Source organism: Marmota monax, unplaced genomic scaffold (genome assembly GCF_021218885.2).
Source record: "Marmota monax isolate L192 unplaced genomic scaffold, Marmota_monax_Labrador192_F-V1.1 WCK01_AAM20220418_F8-fsc00063, whole genome shotgun sequence".
NCBI classification, from domain to species: domain Eukaryota; kingdom Metazoa; phylum Chordata; class Mammalia; order Rodentia; family Sciuridae; genus Marmota; species Marmota monax.
Genome location: NW_026693726.1, coordinates 5,811,632 through 5,818,626, shown reverse-complemented (window position 1 = coordinate 5,818,626; position 6,995 = coordinate 5,811,632). Strand labels below are relative to the sequence as shown.

The window sequence follows — 6,995 nt, the reverse complement described above, 5'->3', positions numbered from 1 at the left end:
CTTCCTGCTGAGAGGGGGCAGCGTAGGCCTACCTGGAGTGGGGGGGATATTCAGGGTCAGGCTTGGGAATACCAGGGCGGCTAGAGATAACATCCAGTGGCTATAGACAGTTATCTCGGAAGGGGCAAAGTCCATAAAGGTTCCTTGAAGCCATAGGTTGTCAAAGGCATCAAACCATTTCTGAGTGGAGGAGATCCTTGGTATCAGCCATTGGTCCTATTGTAGGGACTCTAGGAAATATTGGAGGTGGCTTGGTTGAATCCAGTAATGTTAAGGGTGATGGCTCGATTGCAGCCAATGAAAGGGCAATCACCTTAACCCATAAACTGAGAGTGGGTGGCGTAGAAGCACCATCTGGGAGTTGGGATAGAAACTTGAGAGAGATTAATGTTAAATAAAAGAAGAAGAGGGTTGGTAAAAAATCTTGAGTTTGGTGGGCATGGTGAAAGTTCAGGACTGGACATTTGGAATAGGTACCTTTTTAAGGTGGGAGACATAGTACCAGGGGGAGTGGCCCAAAAGGTTGGCCACCATTGGGGTAGTAAATATGACTGTATGGGGTCCCATCCAATGAGGTTCCAACAATTGAGGATGCAGTTACCAAAGTAAGACTGCATTACCCAGTTGAAGAGGGTCTGATTCAGTTCCTTGTTGTGCTGGGATTGAGGCAATGAATGGCACAGGAAGGCACTGGTCTGCATGTTCCCTTAGGAGTTTGTGTAGAAGTGTGAGATAGGACAGGTAGGACACAAGGGGAGGAGGAGTGATTGGAAAGCTTTGTTTGGTTAAGAAAGGGCACCCATAGAGTTGCTCAAAGGGGCTAAGGCCTGAGGTAGCTCTAGGGGCTTCCTAAATTCAGGTGAGGGCCAACAGCAGGAGATTGGGCCAGGAGAGCCTAAGTTCTATAGCAAGTTTAGTGAGATGATCCTTGAAAATGCTGTTAGGCCTCTTAATCTTACCCGAGGATTAGGGTTGGTAGGGGATGTGGAGCCTCCAAGTGATGTTGAGGCCTTTGGAGACTAGTTGAACAACCTGAGAAGTGAAGGCTGAACCATTTCTGACTGGATGGAGGCAGGAAGTTCGAACCTGGGAATGATCTCCTCAACGAGGATGGAGGCGATGGTGTCAGCAATTTCCCTGGATGTAGGGAAACCTGAAAAAGTATCAACCAAAGTAAATAGGTAGTGAAGCTTTTTGTGCCTAGGCATGTGAGTGAAGTTGATCTACAAGTCTTTGCCTGGCTGGTGGCTCCTCATCTGATGTGTGGGGAGTTTAGGTTTGATGCTTCCTTGTGGGGATAGAGTAGAGCAGACAGAACGAGCATTGAGGACTTGCTGGAGAGTAGTTCTCATTCCTAGGAAGTGAAAGAGGGGTTGTAAAAACTGGAAAATGGGTTAATTGGGGTTTTAGATGGGGGCAGAATCTCTAGAGCCAGAGGAGTTGGTCATGAGTCATAAGTCTCCGTCTTGAGCATCAGAGGCTGGTAGTCTTAAAGAAGTGGTTGATTGACTGACTGGTTGGTGAATCTGTGTATCTGATCTTTCAGGAACTTCTGTAGGCAATTTAACAGACATGGTCCTATTAGAAGAACCATAAAAAGGACTAATAGGGGTCCTGCGGGGGAGGGGGGGAGCCAAGGCCATACTTGACTGAACATTCCCCATGGATACTGTTGGCCTAGTTGCTGTCTCTTCTTTTCTAGATGTTCTTGTCCTTCATTACTCCCAGTAATGACTGTATTTTGGTTGACTGTTTTTGTTAGGTGTTCAAGATTAAGCTGGTCAAAATTGACTTTGTTTCTATTGTTAAGAGTCAGCTGAGTTCCCATAGGGGTCACTTGCAGAGGAACTTGAGAGTAGCTTCTTAGTTCTGATAGTGCTATTTGCACTAGGTGGGTCCAGGTCTTGCTTGACCTTGGAAGCATCAGGGATGTCTCCTTTCTCCAGTGACCCTCCTATTCACAGCAAGTGCACTGGTTGGCTTTTTATTCTCCAATGGTCTCATTAATCTCCCTGATCGGGAGGTTATGTGGCCCAGAGTTGCAAAGCTCTTTAGAGAAGTTCCCTGTTCCCTAGACTCAGAGGATAAGAACCAAATATTGGTTTTCTTGACCATTTAAATTTAAGTTTAATTTTAAGTCTTGATCTTAAACGTCTAGCAAGTCTGTCTCACCAGTCTTAAAATAAGAGTACTGGGCTTTAGCTGAAGTCTGGCCTACTTTGGAGTCATTCTGACATGTAGAAAGATGGGAGGCAGAGGCTTATCTCAGGTAGGGCAGGGATCTTTATAAATCTTAGGCAAAGTGTTCTAGTATTGAAGTTGATCTTTGTTTCTTAAATATTATTTTATAAAGTTTACATATATTGTTATTTGAGGTTACATGAATATTAGCTAACACAATATGATATTACATTTAAATTGTACTCTAGTGTATAGAACTTTATATTAATCTTATTGATAACAGATCCAGTTATAGAACATTAAATGATATAAATAAATCTCCCAATATGTTATTTTTATAAGCCTAAAATTACCATGCAACCTTTTGGAGAACATCAGCTTGATATAATGTTTTTTTTTAAAGCTTCTATCCTAATGACTTATATACCTGGAAAATATGAACACATTTAATATACAAAGAAGAGTAATAGTACCACAATTACATTGATGTTTTTATATTAATCAAGTTTAGCTCTTAAAGAAATAACATATTACAATATTGCATAATAACAGTTGTTGTCTAACCATAGTTGTATAATCCTTAATTCCTTCAAGATTACTTGTTCAAAAAAACTTACATATATAACCAACTTACACAGACCTTCTTTATCACTTACTTAAACCCTCTTTTTTACTTAATCATATAGACTTTCTTATCCAGAAACACATTTTTTCCCTTCTATTAAATCCATACCTAGAACTTTCTAATTTCTCTTTCCCATCTGTTAATCCCTTCTTTATTCATATTTTGAAACAATCCTTGCAAATTTCTGAATTTAGGCAAATTATTCCATTTTAATAAGAGATATTTTGTTATTTGCAGTATACAATTAATTACATCTGCTTATCATTTCATGAAAACATAAATGGTGTTTAAGTATATAGAATTATACTGTTGTGGGGACAGACAAGGCAAGGCACCTAAGATAGCACCAAAGATAGGGAAACAGTTTTATTTGGTTGCAGCCAGATTCAGAAGGCACAGCTTCTGCTGTAATCAATTAATCCCCTGAACCCCAAGTTTAGGTAGTTTCAGAATTTTGCACCCAGCATATAAGGGGAGTGGCTCAGAAGTTCACAGTCTGCAGAAGTTCACAAAAAGCAGGGTTTTTTTTTTCTCTCTGTTCTGGGCAAGTTAACCCTTCAAGGACACCTGAGAAGGGGAGAGCTTCTTTTTCCCCTTTCTTTCCTCTCCCTGCCAGCTGTTACCGTGGAGCCCAGTTGGTAACTTCCTTATCTTAGAAATGTAGCCATCACTGTGAAGTTCCAGCTCAAGGCCAGAGGCCTTGTTTACATATTTTTGTGAAAAACTAATAAGGGGGTGTCCAGCACCTGGAGTGCTGATTTTTTCCCAGCCAGTGGCCAAGTAAAACAGGGCAACATGAAAAGAGGAAGTTTATCTACATTAAACTTTTCTGTAGAGACTCTTTGCTGACAGTCCTAAAATCAGCCATGGTGAAGACTTCTGGAGAAGGTCAGTTAAGACTTTTCTGTGGGCCGGGTAGGGAGGGGGAAGATGGGAATGCAGGCTGAGAGCAGCTCCGGTGGATCTGAGAATGAGGAAGGAGATGTAAAAGAATAATGGGAAAGGGGTTTGGGATTTTCCCTAGTAAGGAAAACTTGAGCAGCAGAACAGGTAGAGCAGAGGGGAAGATGGACGTGAATATCCCAAAAAGCCTGTAAGGGACTTTAAATTCTTTTTTTTTTTTAAATATTTTTTAGTTGTAATTAACTCAATACCTTTATTTTTTTTTTTACTTATTTTTATGTGGTGCTGAGGATCCAACCTAGAGCCTCACATGTGCTAGGCATGTGTTCTACCGCTGAGCCACAACCTCAGCCCCAACTTTAAATTCTTAGTAACCTGTTTTCAGTGATGACAAAGAAACTTTAAAGGCCATATTCATCAGATCTTGGATAGGGGTTCAAGGGCTCTCCTCAGCTAGTTTGAGCTTTGGATTAGCTGGTAAGAGGGCCTGGTGGAACTGGGTATGGGCACTGACAGGAGAAGAGAGGGGTGAATGGGTGGAGGGGTAACTTCAGTACCTGCTACCTCAGCAAGGGGGCAATGGTTTGAGGAAGGGTGGTGGTTTGGGTTTTTGATCTAGTAATTGGGGGGGAGATAGCAGGTTGTTGAGGCGGGGGTGATGGTGGAGGAGCTGGGGCAGAAGGTTGAGGGTGAAGACCTATTCGAGCTGGGTGATAGAGTGGAGGATCATCAGCAGGGTCAAAAGTAGTGATGAGTCTGGAGGAGGAGAAGATTGAGGATCAGTGGTTGGGGGGGGTTGGTTTGCAAGCTAGAAGAATTTGTAGAGGTATACAAGAGGTGCAGAGAGCACAAGCGAGAAGAAAGCTTGGACATAAGGGATGTTTACCCATTTTTTCGAATGCTCACAGTAGTTGTAGAGATTCCTTAGAATGGAGGGATTCAGAGACCCAAAGGGCTCCATTTGCTTTGGTTGTCTAGGGGATAAGTGGGCCAATTCTGGGTGCTATATTTGATCAATTTTTTGGGTTTGATGTCTGGTGTCAAAGAGAGGGTTTTGAGGTTATCTAAGAGGCATTGTAAGGGAGAGTCAACTGGCAGAGAGGATGCATTACCCATGTAGTAAACATAGTATAAGGGAGAGGGAAGGGGATGCAAAGATAGTATAAGGGAGAAGGAAGGAGACGCAACTGTAGTATAAGGGAGGGGGAAGAAACTGATTTATTGGCAAAAGGGGCATCCCTGATAGAGCCAAACATCAGGAGTGCCTAGTGGCAGGTTCAAGCTACAGAGATTGGTCGTCACTGAATCCTGACAGTCGAGGCTTCCATCCTGGATGGGGCCGGAGCCGTGGGAGACCTTGGCCAAGGCTTTTCGGGAACCCTCCTTGACTCCCAGGGCCAGAACGAGGAAAGAGAGAGAGGAAGGAAAAGAGAGAGGAAGGGGAGGATAAGCATATCTCTAGTGGCTGGCCGAGTCTTAAAGGTGAGAGGACTAGGATTTATGAGATCCACCGAAACCGTGAAGGTCTGGGTGGGGTGTGATGTTTGGTTCTCTGTTATGTGTTCCCAGAGGTTACAGTTCTTTGACCTACAAAGCCTATGCTGGGGAAAGGGAAGGGAAATAACTTTGAACCCAAGAGTCAAATCTGCCCTAGGAAGGAGTCCCTGTCACCGTGGACTTGAAGGCTGTGGTCAGGTGTTTTACTCCTTGCAGGTGAGCATAGAAGTTTGCCAGACAATCAACAGTCAAATCCTCCTGACACCACCATCGGGTTTAGGGCTCCAGGAAGGGGAAACTCACCAACTGAAGGCCGGTTGTGGATGCAGTTCTGGCAGTCGAGAAAATGGGTTCAGGTCATCGGGTGAGTGGCACTTCTGAGGAAAAGGGACCCTAAAGTGGGTTTTCACCTTCTTCTGGGGTTTCGGCACCAGATGAAAGAAAAGTGACCACAACACTCAGAGTGACCAAGAGATCTTTATTGCAGCAGTGCAAAAGAGGAGAAAGAGAGAGAGCAAGAGAGAGCAAAAGCAAGAGAGAGGGTCCTGGCAGGAGGAAGTTTTTATAGCCAAAATCTAATGGGGTCTCTGGGTCTGCAAGCTGCCTTGTTGGCATACAATGATTGGATCATACAGTAGTTGCTAAGGGTGTCATCTTCTGCCTTCAGTCAGATAGGGCAGGGGTCAGATGTGGGTTTCCATTACACCAGATGGGTGGGGGTTGAGTGTTCAGCCTTGAGTGGGGTTGAGTGTTCAGACTTGACACAAACAGGTGATAAAGGACCAGACAGAGGGGGGTTGAGTGCCCAGGCTATCCTGCAGCTAACTTTTGTTCAGCCTGCCCTGCAGACAGCTTAGTTCAGCCTGCCCTGCACCTAACATCCACCATGCCCGGGTTGTCTTTAAATGTAGAGAATCCCATGAAATTACCTCCCTCACGGGGGTGGGGGGTGGGGGGGGTGAAGGGCTACTTTTTCAACCAGTTACTCAGGAAGTTCTGGGGACATTGAGCCCTGAAGCAGTGTCATACTTATTTAGAAATGAACCTATAGCATCTGCAGCAGGCTTGATAAGTGGCTCCAAGTAGAAACCCAGGGCAAGTTCCCATGTGTACCCACTTCTCCTAGCAGCATCCCACAGGCTTCTGGGTGTGCAGGGTTTGTAGTAAGAAAAGATGATAGGAAACCTGGCAAGTTTGCCAGCACCTGGGATGGACTCTGATTAAATCCATTTCTGTCTCATGAGCCACCCTTTCTGTTGAGGGCCACAGCTGAGGGATGACGCATGGCATTTTTGCCAGAAGGGAGTGGTTGAGAGGTGACTCCAGTGAGCCATTGAGATGATGATGGTTATGTTAAGCTGTGTATTCAATTGTATATCAGACCTTTACTGTCCGGTAATAGGGCGGCTCTTGCTGCCTCGGGTGCCCGCTACTTTGGAGTTCCCATTGAGTTCTCTCGGTTCTGAGAGTAAGTGCGTGTGCAGCCCCGGGGGAGGAGAGAGAGTTCCCAGGGAGTGTGTGTGGAGTGTTGGTGGAGTTCGGGCAATAAAGTTTCCTGTTTGAACATACAAGTGCTTTGTGGCGGCTGGGTTATTTGTGCCCAGCCAGACTGCGGCACCTTTCCTGTCTGGTGTTAGAAATTCAGGGGCAGAGAACAAAGCAGCCAGGTTTGTTTTTCCAGAGCAAGAGGGGTCTGGTGAAAAACAGCCCTGACAGCTGTGCCTGTGTCTTGGTGAAGGAAGGGCTTTCACGTGTTTCTTCCAAGACTGTTTAGTCTGATGCTGAGGAT

General features: G+C 44.7%; 1 pseudogene; it reads left to right on the top strand.

The window, feature by feature from the left end:
* Positions 1-1,110: 1,110 nt before the first annotated feature.
* The window catches only part of LOC124103872 (extracellular sulfatase Sulf-1-like), a 46,714-nt pseudogene continuing 40,829 nt past the window's right edge, over positions 1,111-6,995 (top strand).